Raw genomic sequence first — 12,315 nt, 5'->3', positions numbered from 1 at the left:
CGTCGTGGGACCTAAACACGCCGGCAACGCACACACGCTCACTGGTGGCAAACATGAGACCAACAAATGTCGGCGACTTTTGCTATCCGTGTCTCGCATACAAGGCAAACACAACGCATATTTCTAATCACTAATCATGCGTCCCTTGCTAAACCTCTCGCAATACACCAAGTGATTCAAGCTTGGCTAGCAGAAAGTAAAAGTCCAATGCAGTGCTTCAAACATTCGACAAAATGAGTAATCACAACTGAAAGCCTGAGCAAAATAGTTAAAACAGTTCATCATCTTAGAAAACCAAACACAATACAACTGCACAATACTGCCCTTAACGGAGCCATGGAATGCCTGTCACATCAGTACCTAAATACATTACTCCACGCTTCGGCGATATAACGATGAAAACTTCACCGCAGCTGCAAGAAGCGGCCCCCAGTGCTCCCTAGTTCCAAACTGTAGCACGACCCGAGAAAGAAGAAAGACCCACTCTCTCCGGACACGGCGTGCGTTATGTCGCGAAAACAGCCGTCAAGGAGCGTAACACCGTCAGATAGCACCGCTCACAGAAGGTGATGGAGTTTTTACAATTCGCGCAAGGCAGGACCGCACGGCACAGAAATGTTCTGAACAGAATGAGAAGAAACGATATACAGATGCTACGAAGAAGCGCCTAACTAGGGAGACACACACATCCGTCATGCAGTCGCTGCACTCTCAGTGTCTGTAACCACAGAGTGCACGCAACCTCCCAAAACTCACCTAAGAACTATCTTTTTACCTTGATCCAAATTATACTAGACTAAGTAAACAATCACCCTACCATCACGCTATTGGAATGAAGGATAAGGAAAGAGATACGCTGTGCTCCCTCTTTCTCTCGCACAGACTGTGGCGTACTTTTTACGTTTTTGCTGTCTTAACTACTCGTTAAGCCTGTATCGTGCCAGGTGATGTAGAGAAGCTGGTTATGTGTGGGTGTGTTTAGGAACTGCTTCATTAAAATAGCTGGCTTGTTTCCTTTGTCCCGTCCCGGCACAGGACGATACTCCAGGACACTGACGATAATGTGAAGTCTACAAAGTTACCTTTGAAGGAGTGAGAGCGAAAACGTCACCTAGCATACTTAGCAAAGATGATTCTGGAAAGGAGAGGAGAAGTTTTTGGCTTCGTTAGAAGTGAATAAGGGTGTAAAAACTTAATGAATCAATTTAAGAACAATTTATTTCTCAACAGTTTAACCTTGTTGAGTCAGGTGTCTTACAGTGGCTGTATACCTCTGCAAATCAATGAGCAGATTCTACAACTCTACATGTTAATCCTTTCCAGCAGCTCTCGATTCTTGAGTTGTACCTTTCTCTAACAGAGACGAATTCTCTGCGTGTAACTCTCAGTGACAACATACAATCAAATATTTTAACCATAGTCGGAGACAAGAGCGAGACAGCACTTGTTCCTTCCTATATTTCGACACACAAAACCTATGCATTACAGTATTACTCGTTGCAACTATACACAATAATTCACAATAGCAGTCAAGTGCCTGTGAGTATTTGTTCTCCTTTACATTCCGACACACAGAAAATATCGACTATTATTCGTTGATACTACTAGAGTCAAACTTTACAGAGGTTTTTCTTCTTTAACCCTAGAACACTAAAGGGTACGAAATGTTACACTACTTCTAAACCATCGTAAATTATACTACTCCATATTTATAGAAGGAAGTCATTTGTAAGCTACGCATTACTTAATTACAATTATTAGCTCTCAATTACTTAATTACAATTATTAGATCTCCGACGACATGTTACATACCAAATTAAGTACAAAATGTCCTGATTTATACCCTACTGCAATCGCAAATTTTACGATACTTTAGTAAAAAAATGAAATGATCGTGTGGCATTGATGGTCGGAAAGCCCGTTCCTGGGAAGTTCGGCCGTCGGGTTATTTCAGGTGACGCCACCTTGAGCGACTTGCGTGTCGATGACGATATATGATGAGGACAACACAACATCCAGCCCACGAGCGGAGAAAATCTCCAACGCGGCCTGGAATCGAACCCAGGCCCACTACATGGTAGGCAAACACGTTACCACTCAGCGAACAGCGAAGCAGGCGGACTGAGGCTTTAGTAATCTAGGGTTAACAGGTAGGAAACTCTCGATAATACTGTTTCTGGATACTTATCGAAAACGAAGTTTTCCTCCCCCAGTGTGTACCGTCTTCTAGTTTTTACTGCACCAGCACTGAAGTGTCACTTTAGAGTGACTCCGAGGCTTTGTTAGACTACTGATTCTTCTGCTTCCTGCTAAAGGCGGTCTTGAACTCCTGCACTGGTCGTTTGTATACTACATTTTGAAGGGCTTTTGTGCGAGTTTCTCCTTTAGAGATGTTTCCTCCGATTCTTCTGACGGTCAGCCTATAGGTTCCAGAATGAGATTTTCACTCTGCAGCGGAGTGTGCGCTGATATGAAACTTCCTGGCAGATTAAAACTGTGTGCCCGACCGAGACTCGAACTCGGGACCTTTGCCTTTCGCGGGCAAGTGCTCTACCATCTGAGCTACCGAAGCACGACTCACGCCCGGTACTCACAGCTTTACTTCTGCCAGTATCTCGTCTCCTACCTTCCAAACTTTACAGAAGTTTGGAAGTTAGGAGACGAGATACTGGCAGAAGTAAAGCTGTGAGTACCGAAAGTTTGGAAGGTAGGAGACGAGATACTGGCAGAAGTAAAGCTGTGAGTACCGGGCGTGAGTCGTGCTTCGGTAGCTCAGATGGTAGAGCACTTGCCCGCGAAAGGCAAAGGTCCCGAGTTCGAGTCTCGGTCGGGCACACAGTTTTAATCTGCCAGGAAGTTTCAGCCTATAGGTTCTTTCCGAAGCGTTCACAACGTTCCGAACGTTCTGGCTGTATGCCAGAATCTGTTAGTCGTCTTGGTGCACGAGAAAAATTGGCCTCGCCCAGCCGTTACAGCACCGCTGCTTGCTTAGCAGGCTGTCAAAAACTCTGACTTCATACGGAGCGCTGGACTACTTTCAGACTTATGCCTGACAAAATGCCTTGTGTGTTGTCGCAAATACTTACTCTTAATGAAGGTTCTCTACTTTCCTCGCAGCCATACCCCTTCTTACATCAATAAAATTCAATAGATATGACACCTTATAGGTTTTAACTGTGTAATCATCTACACCCACATTGAAACTTTACTAAATGTCTTGAAACCTGAACAGTTGTCTGCCAAAAATCCTTTCGTCATCACCGTCATGGTCGTCATCCATGATCTTTAGCTCGACATCTCCGACTCCCATGGTATGAAGTGAAATACTTGGCAAAATATGATTTACATTTAATGAAACTTCTACACTATTGTCACTTTCAACAGAACGGTGGTTTATGTGCCTGTACATCGTGTAGGTTAGTTTCCCTAAATCACTGTGGTTACACATTAATACCTCACCCTCCACAAAACGTTGAATGCTAATTTTCCGTGTGTTCCACTACAAATGAAATGTTCATTTGTTCTTTTCCCAAAATTATTGTATACAATCAAATATTTGTCATTTTCCATAGAAACAGACTTACATAAACATATTTCGACAAATACCGTATAACACTATTGCGTTATCATCAGTATCATTATTATCGTCAGCAGCGGCAGCTGATGACACTCGCTGCTAGCTGAATGCCTCCCTCAGAGTTGTCAGCGCATTAAAATCGTCAGTTACAGGATTCCACGGTGCTCGTGTATGTTTTCTAATGTCATAAACGGAGCTTCTGAAAGTGATCACTAAATTATTAATTTAATCTATCTGCAAGATCCGGGCAATCGCAGAGGGTGGGATTATTGGTAGTTGGGAGCTCCATCGTTAGGGGCCCTTAGGGACTTGGCTGACAATAAGGGTACGAAATCCATTGTGCACTCCGTGTGCATACCGGGTGGAGTCACTCCAGATGTGGAAAGGGTCCTCCCGGATGCCATGAAGAGCACAGGGTGCAGCCAACTGCAGGTGGTGGCTCACGTCGGTACCAATGATGTGTGTCACTTTGGATCAGCAGAGATTCTCTCTGGTTTCGAGCGGCTAACAGAAATGGTAAAGGCTGCCAGTCTTGCTTGCAAGATGAAAGCAGAGCTGACCATTTGCAGCATAGTCGACATGACCGATTGCGGACCTCTGGTACAGAGCCGAGTTGAGGGTCTGAATCAGAGGCTCAGACGGTTCTGCGACCGTGTAGGCTGCAGATTCCTCTACTTGCGCCAAAGGGTGGTTGCGTTTTGGGTTCCGCTGAATAGGTAAGGTGTCCACTATACGCAGGAGGCGGCTACACGGGTAGCAGGGGCTGTGTAACGTGGACTGGGTGGCTTTTCAGGTTAGAGGGTCTAGGGAAAACACAAGAAGGGTTTCAGTCACAAAGGGTGTAGGCTGAACACAGGAAAAACGTAGATACACGAACCATTGGTATAAATGTTGTAAATTGTCGTAGCTGTGTTGGGAAAGTACCAGAGCTCCAAGCGCTAATAGAAAGCACTGATGCTTAAATCGTTATAGGCACGGAAAGCTGGCTAAAGCCGGATATAAGCTCAGCCGAAATTTTTGCGAAGACCCTAACGGTGTTCCGAAAGGATAGGCTAAACACGGTTGGCGGAAGCGTGTTTGTTGCTGTCAGAAGTAGTTTAACTTGTCGCGAAATTGAAGTAGATACTTCCTGTGAGTTAGTATGGGCAGATGTCATTGTTGGCAACCGGAATAAAAAAATAATTGGATTATTTTACCGACCTCCCAATTCAGATGATACAGTTACTGAAAGGTCCAAAGAAAACTTGAGTTTGATTTCAAACACGTACCCGACTCATACGATAATAGTTGGTGGTGACATTAATTTACCCACGATATGTTGGCGGAAATTCATGTTTAATTCTGGAGGTACGCATAAAATATCATCCGAAATTGTGCTAAACGCATTCTCTGAAAAGTATTTCGTGCCGTTAGTTCATGAGCCCACGGGAATAGTAAACGGTTGTGAAAACACACTTGACCTCTTAGCAACAAACAATCCTGAGTTAATAACGAACATCAAGACAGATTCAGGGATTAACGAACACAGGGATGTCGTAGAATATTGAATACTGTAATCCCCAAATCCTCGAAAAATAAGCGAAAAATATACCCATTCAAAAAGCAGATAAAAATTCACTTGACGCCTTCCTAAGGCACAATCTCCACTCATTCCAAATTAATAATATAAGTGTAGACCAGATGTGGCTTAAATTCAAAGAAATTGTATCGGCAGCAATTGATTTATACCAAATAACAAACGAAGGAGCTGATCCTCCTTGGTACACGGAACGTGTTAGAACACTGTTGCAGAAACAACGAAACAAACATGCCAAATTTAAACAGACGCTAAATCCTCAAGATTGGCGATCTTTTACAGATGCTCGAAACTCAGAGCGGACTTCAATGCGAGATGCCTATAACAGTTTCCACAACGAAACTTTATCTCGAAACCTGGCAGAAAATCCAAAGAGGTTCTGGTCGTATGTGAAGTAGGTTTGCGGCAAGAAACAATCAATGCCTTCTCTGCACGATAGCAATGGAGATACTGTCGAAGACAGTGTTGCCAAAGCAGAGTTACTAAACACAGCCTTCCGAAATGCCTTCACAAAAGAAGACGAAGTAAATATTCTAGAATTCGAATCGAGAACAGCTGCCGACATGAGTAACGTAGAAGTAAATATCCTCGGAGTAGTGAAGCAACTTAAATCACTTAATAAAAGCAAGTCTTCTGGTCCAGACAGTATACCAATTTGGTTCCTTTCGGAGTATGCTGATGCATTAGCTCCATACTTAACAATCATATACAACCGTTCGCTCGTCGAAAGATCCGTACCCAAAGACTGGAAGGTTGCACAGGTCACACCAATATTCAAGAAAGGTAGTAGGAGTAATCCACTAAATTACAGGCCCATATCGATAACGTCGATATGCAGCAGGATTTTAGAACATACACTCCTGGAAATGGAAAAAAAGAACACATTGACACCGGTGTGTCAGACCCACCATACTTGCTCCGGACACTGCGAGAGGGCTGTACAAGCAATGATCACACGCACGGCACAGCGGACACACCAGGAACCGCGGTGTTGGCCGTCGAATGGCGCTAGCTGCGCAGCATTTGTGCACCGCCGCCGTCAGTGTCAGCCAGTTTGCCGTGGCATACGGAGCTCCATCGCAGTCTTTAACACTGGTAGCATGCCGCGACAGCGTGGACGTGAACCGTATGAGCAGTTGACGGACTTTGAGCGAGGGCGTATAGTGGGCATGCGGGAGGCCGGGTGGACGTACCGCCGAATTGCTCAACACGTGGGGCGTGAGGTCTCCACAGTACATCGATGTTGTCGCCAGTGGTCGGCGGAAGGTGCACGTGCCCGTCGACCTGGGACCGGACCGCAGCGACGCACGGATGCACGCCAAGACCGTAGGATCCTACGTAGTGCCGTAGGGGACCGCACCGCCACTTCCCAGCAAATTAGGGACACTGTTGCTCCTGGGGTATCGGCGAGGACCATTCGCAACCGTCTCCATGAAGCTGGGCTACGGTCCCGCACACCGTTAGGCCGTCTTCCGCTCACGCCCCAACATCGTGCAGCCCGCCTCCAGTGGTGTCGCGACAGGCGTGAATGGAGGAACGAATGGAGACGTGTCGTCTTCAGCGATGAGAGTCGCTTCTGCGTTGGTGCCAATGATGGTCGTATGCGTGTTTGGCGCCGTGCAGGTGAGCGCCACAATCAGGACTGCATACGACCGAGGCACACAGGGCCAACACCCGGCATCATGGTGTGGGGAGCGATCTCCTACACTGGCCGTACACCACTGGTGATCGTCGAGGGGACACTGAATAGTGCACGGTACATCCAAACCGTCATCGAAGCCATCGTTCTACCATTCCTAGACCGGCAAGGGAACTTGCTGTTCCAACAGGACAATGCACGTCCGCATGTATCCCGTGCCACCCAACGTGCTCTAGAAGGTGTAAGTCAACTACCCTGGCCAGCAAGATCTCCGGATCTGTCCCCCATTGAGCATGTTTGGGACTGGATGAAGCGTCGTCTCACGCGGTCTGCACGTCCAGCACGAACGCTGGTCCAACTGAGGCGGCAGGTGGAAATGGCATGGCAAGCCGTTCCACAGGACTACATCCAGCATCTCTACGATCGTCTCCATGGGAGAATAGCAGCCTGCATTGCTGCGAAAGGTGGATATACACTGTACTAGTGCCGACATTGTGCATGCTCTGTTGCCTGTGTCTATGTGCCTGTGGTTCTGTCAGTGTGATCATGTGATGTATCTGACCCCAGGAATGTGTCAATAAAGTTTCCCCTTCCTGGGACAATGAATTCACGGTGTTCTTATTTCAATTTCCAGGAGTGTAATTCAGTAGATATAACACCTCATAGGTTTTAACTGTGTAATTCATCTTCACCCACATTGAAACTTTAGTAAATGTCTTGAAACCTGTACAGTTGTCTGCCAAAAATCCTTTCGTCATCACCGTCATGGTCGTCATCCATGATGTTTAGCTCGACATCTCCGACTCCCATGGTATGAAGTGAAATACTTGGCAAAATATGATTTACATTTAATGAAACTTCTACACTACTGTCACTTTGAACAGAACGGTGGTTTATGTGCCTGTACATCGTGTAGGTTAGTTTCCCTAAATCACTGTGGTTACACATTAATACCCCACCCTCGACAAAATGTTGAATGCTAATTTTCCGTGTGTTCCACTACAAATGAAATGTTCATTTCTTCTTTTCCCAAAATTATTGTATACAACCAAATATTTGTCATTTTCCATAGAAACAGACTTACATAAACATATTTCGACAAATACCGTATAACACTATTGCGTTATCATCAGTATCATTATTATCGTCAGCAGCGGCAGCTGATGACACTCACTGCTACCTGACTGCCTCCCTCAGAGTTCTCAGCGCATTAAAATCGTCAGTTACAGGATTCCACGGTGCTCGTGTATGTTTTCTAATGTCATAAACGGAGCTTCTGAAAGTGATCACTAAATTATTAATTTAATCTATCTGCAAGATCCGGGCAATCGCAGTGGGTGGGATTATTGGTAGTTGGGAGCTCCATCGTTAGGCGCGTTATGGGGCCCTTAGGGACTTGGCTGACAAGAAGGGTAAGAAATCCAATGTGCACTCCGTGTGTATACCGGGTGGAGTCACTCCAGATGTGGAAAGGGTCCTCCCGGATGCCATGAAGAGCACAGGGTGCAGCCAACTGCAGGTGGTGGCTCACGTCGGTACCAATGATGTGTGTCACTTTGGATCAGAAGAGATTCTCTCTGGTTTCGAGCGGCTAACAGAAATGGTAAAGGCTGCCAGTCTTGCTTGCAAGATGAAAGCAGAGCTCATCATTTGCAGCATAGTCGACAGGACCGATTGCGGACCTCTGGTACAGAGCCGAGTTGAGGGTCTGAATCAGAGGCTCAGACGGTTCTGCGACCGTGTAGGCTGCAGATTCCTCTACTTGCGTCAAAGGGTGGTTGCGTTTTGGGTCCCGCTGAATAGGTAAGGTGTCCACTATACGCAGGAGGCGGCTAGACGGGTAGCAGGGGCTGTGTGGCGGGGACTGGGTGGCTTTTTAGGTTAGAGGGTCTCGGGAAAACACAAGAAGGGTTTCAGTCACAAAGGGTGTAGGCTGAGCACAGGAAAAACATAGATACACGAACCATTGGTATAACTGTTGTAAATTGTCGTAGCTGTGTTGGGAAAGTACCAGAGCTCCAAGCGCTAATAGAAAGCACTGCTGCTCAAATCGTTATAGGCACTGAAAGCTGGCTAAAGCCGGATATAAGCTCAGCCGAAATTTTTGCGAAGACCCTAACGGTGTTCCGAAAGGATAGGCTAAACACGGTTGGCGGAGGTGTGTTTGTTGCTGTCAGAAGTAGTTTAACTTGTCGCGAAATTGAAGTAGATACTTCCTGTGAGTTAGTATGGGCAGATGTCATTGTTGGCAACCGGAATAAAAAAATAATTGGATCCTTTTACCGACCTCCCAATTCAGATGATACAGTTACTGAAAGGTCCAAAGAAAACTTGAGTTTGATTTCAAACACGTACCCGACTCATACGATAATAGTTGGTGGTGACATTAATTTACCCACGATATGTTGGCGAAAATTCATGTTTAATTCCGGAGGTACGCATAAAATATCATCCGAAATTGTGCCAAACGCATTCTCTGAAAATTATTTCGAGCCGTTAGTTCATGAGCCCACGGGAATAGTAAACGGTTGTGAAAACACACTTGACCTCTTAGCAACAAATAATCCTGAGTTAATAACGAGCATCAAGACAGATTCAGGGATTAACGAACACAGGGATGTCGTAGAATATTGGATATTGTAAACCCCAAATCCTCGAAAAATAAGCGAAAAATGTACCCATTCAAAAAGCAGATAAAAATTCACTTGACGCCTTCCTGAGGCACAATCTCCACTCATTCCAAATTAATAATATAAGTGTATACCAGATGTGGCTTAAATTCAAAGAAATAGTATCGGCAGCAATTGATTTATACCAAATAAGAAACGAAGGAGCTGATCCTCCTATGTTACACGGAACGTGTTAGAACACTGTTGCAGAAACAGCGAAACAAACATCCCAAATTTAAACAGACGCTAAATCCTCAAGATTGGCGATCTTTTACAGAAGCTCGAAACTTAGAGCGGACTTCAATGCGAGATGCCTATAACAGTTTCCACAACGAAACTTTATCTCGAAACCTGGCAGAAAATCCAAAGAGGTTCTGGTCGTATGTGATGTAGGTTTGCGGCAAGAAACAATCAATGCCTTCTCTGCACGATAGCAATGGAGATACTGTCGAAGACAGTGTTGCCAAAGCACAGTTACTAAACACAGCCTTCCGAAATGCCTTCACAAAAGAAGACGAAGTAAATATTCTAGAATTCGAATCGAGAACAGCTGCCAACATGAGTAACGTAGAAGTAAATATCCTCGTAGTAGTGAAGCAACTTAAATCACTTAATAAAAGCAAGTCTTCTGGTCCAGACAGTATACCAATTTGGTTCCTTTCGGAGTATGCTGATGCATTAGCTCCATACTTAACAATCATATACAACCGTTCGCTCGTCGAAAGATCCGTACCCAAAGACTGGAAAGTTGCACAGGTCACACCAATATTCAAGAAAGGTAGTAGGAGTAATCCACTAAATCACAGGCCCATATCGATAACGTCGATATGCAGCAGGATTTTAGAACATATATTGTGTTCGAACAAAATGGATTACCTCGAAGAAAGCGGTCTATTGACACACAGTCAACATGGGTTTAGAAAACATCGTTCTTGTGAAACACAACTAGCCCTTTATTCACATGAGGTGCTGAGTGCAATTGACAAGGGATTTCAGATCGATTCCGTATTTCTGGATTTCCGGAAGGGTTTTGACACTGTACCACACAAGCGGCTCGTAGTAAAATTGCGTTTTTATGGAATATCGTCTCAGTTATGTGACTGGATCTGTGATTTCCTATCAGAGAGGTCACAGTTCGTAGTAATTGATGGTAAGTCATCGAGAAAAACAGAAGTGATTTCTGGCGTTCCCCAAGGTAGTGTTATAGGCCCTTTGCTGTTCCTTATCTACCGGGTGATCAAAAAGTCAGTATAAATTTGAAAACTTAATAAACCACGGAATAATGTAGATAGAGAGGTAAAAATTTGTCAATTTGGAATGACATGGGGTTTTATTAGAACAGAAAAAAATAAAGTTCACAAAATGTCCGACAGATCTCTTGCGCGCGTCGTTTGGTGATGATCGTGTGCTCAGTCGCCATGCTTGGCCTCCCAGGTCCCCAGACCTCAGTTCGTGTGATTATTGGCTTTGGGGTTACCTGAAGTCGCAAGTGTATCGTGATCGACCGACGTCGTTGGGGATGCTGGAAGACAACATCCGACGCCAATGCCTCACCATAACTTCGGACATGCTTTACAGTGCTGTTCACAACATTATTCCTCGACTACAGCTATTGTTGAGGAATGATGGTGGACATATTGAGCATTTCCTGTAAAGAACATCAACTTTGCTTTGTGTTACTTTGTTATGCTAATTATTCCTATTCTGATCAGATGAAGCGCCATCTGACGGATATTTTTTGAACTTTTGTATTTTTTTTGTTCTAATAAAACCCTATGTCATTCCAAGAATGTGTGTCAATTTGTACCTCTCTATCTACATTATTCCGTGATTTATTCGGTTTTCAAATTTATACTGACTTTTTGATCACCCAGTATATAAACAACTTGGGAGACAATCTGAGCAGCCGTCTTCGGTTGTTTGCAGATGACGCTGTCGTTTATCGACTAACAAAGACCTCAGAAGATCAAAACAAACTGCAAAACGATTTAGAAGAAATATCGGAATGGTGCGAAAAGTGGCAGTTGACCTTAAATAACGAAAAGTGTAAGGTCATCCACATCAGTGCTAAAAGGAACTCGTTAAACTTCGGTTACACAATAAATCAGTCTAATCTAAAAGCAGAAAATTGAACTAAATACCCAGGAATTACGATTACGAACAATTTAAATTTTCCTGTAGACAGTATCTATCTTACCCCTAGTGTGACAAGCCTCTACATCCTTACATTTGTCCTCTAGCCATCTCTGCTTAGCCATTTTGCACTTCCTGTCGATCTCATTTTTGAGACGTTTGTATTCCTTTTTGCCTGCTTCATTTACTGCATTTTTATATTTTCTCCTTTCATCAATTAAATTTAATATTTCTTCTGTTACCCAAGGATTTCTATTAGCCCTCGTCTTTTTACCCTCTTGATCCTCTGCTGCCTTCACTACTTCATCCCTCAGAGCTACCTATTCTTCTTCTACTGTATTTCTTTCCCCCATTCCTGTCAATTGTTCCCTTATGCTCACCCTGAAACTCTCTACAACCTCTGGTTCTTTCAGTTTATCCAGGTCCCATCTCCTTAAATTCCCACCTTTTTGCAGTTTCTTCAGTTTCAATCTGCAGTTCATAACCAATAGATTGTGGTCAGAATCCACATCTGCCCCTGGAAATGTCTTACAATTTAAAACCTGGTTCCTAAATCTCTGTCTTACCATTATATAATCCATCTGATACCTTCTAGCATCGCCAAGATTCTTCCAGGTATACAACCTTCTTTTATGATTCTTGAACCAAGTGTTAGCTATGATTAAGTTATGGTCTGTGCAAAATTCTACAAGGCGGCTTCCTCTTTCATTTCTTCCCCCCA

This window comes from Schistocerca nitens, chromosome 4, assembly GCF_023898315.1.
Source record: "Schistocerca nitens isolate TAMUIC-IGC-003100 chromosome 4, iqSchNite1.1, whole genome shotgun sequence".
NCBI classification, from domain to species: Eukaryota; Metazoa; Arthropoda; class Insecta; order Orthoptera; family Acrididae; genus Schistocerca; species Schistocerca nitens.
This window is presented reverse-complemented; position numbering follows the sequence as displayed.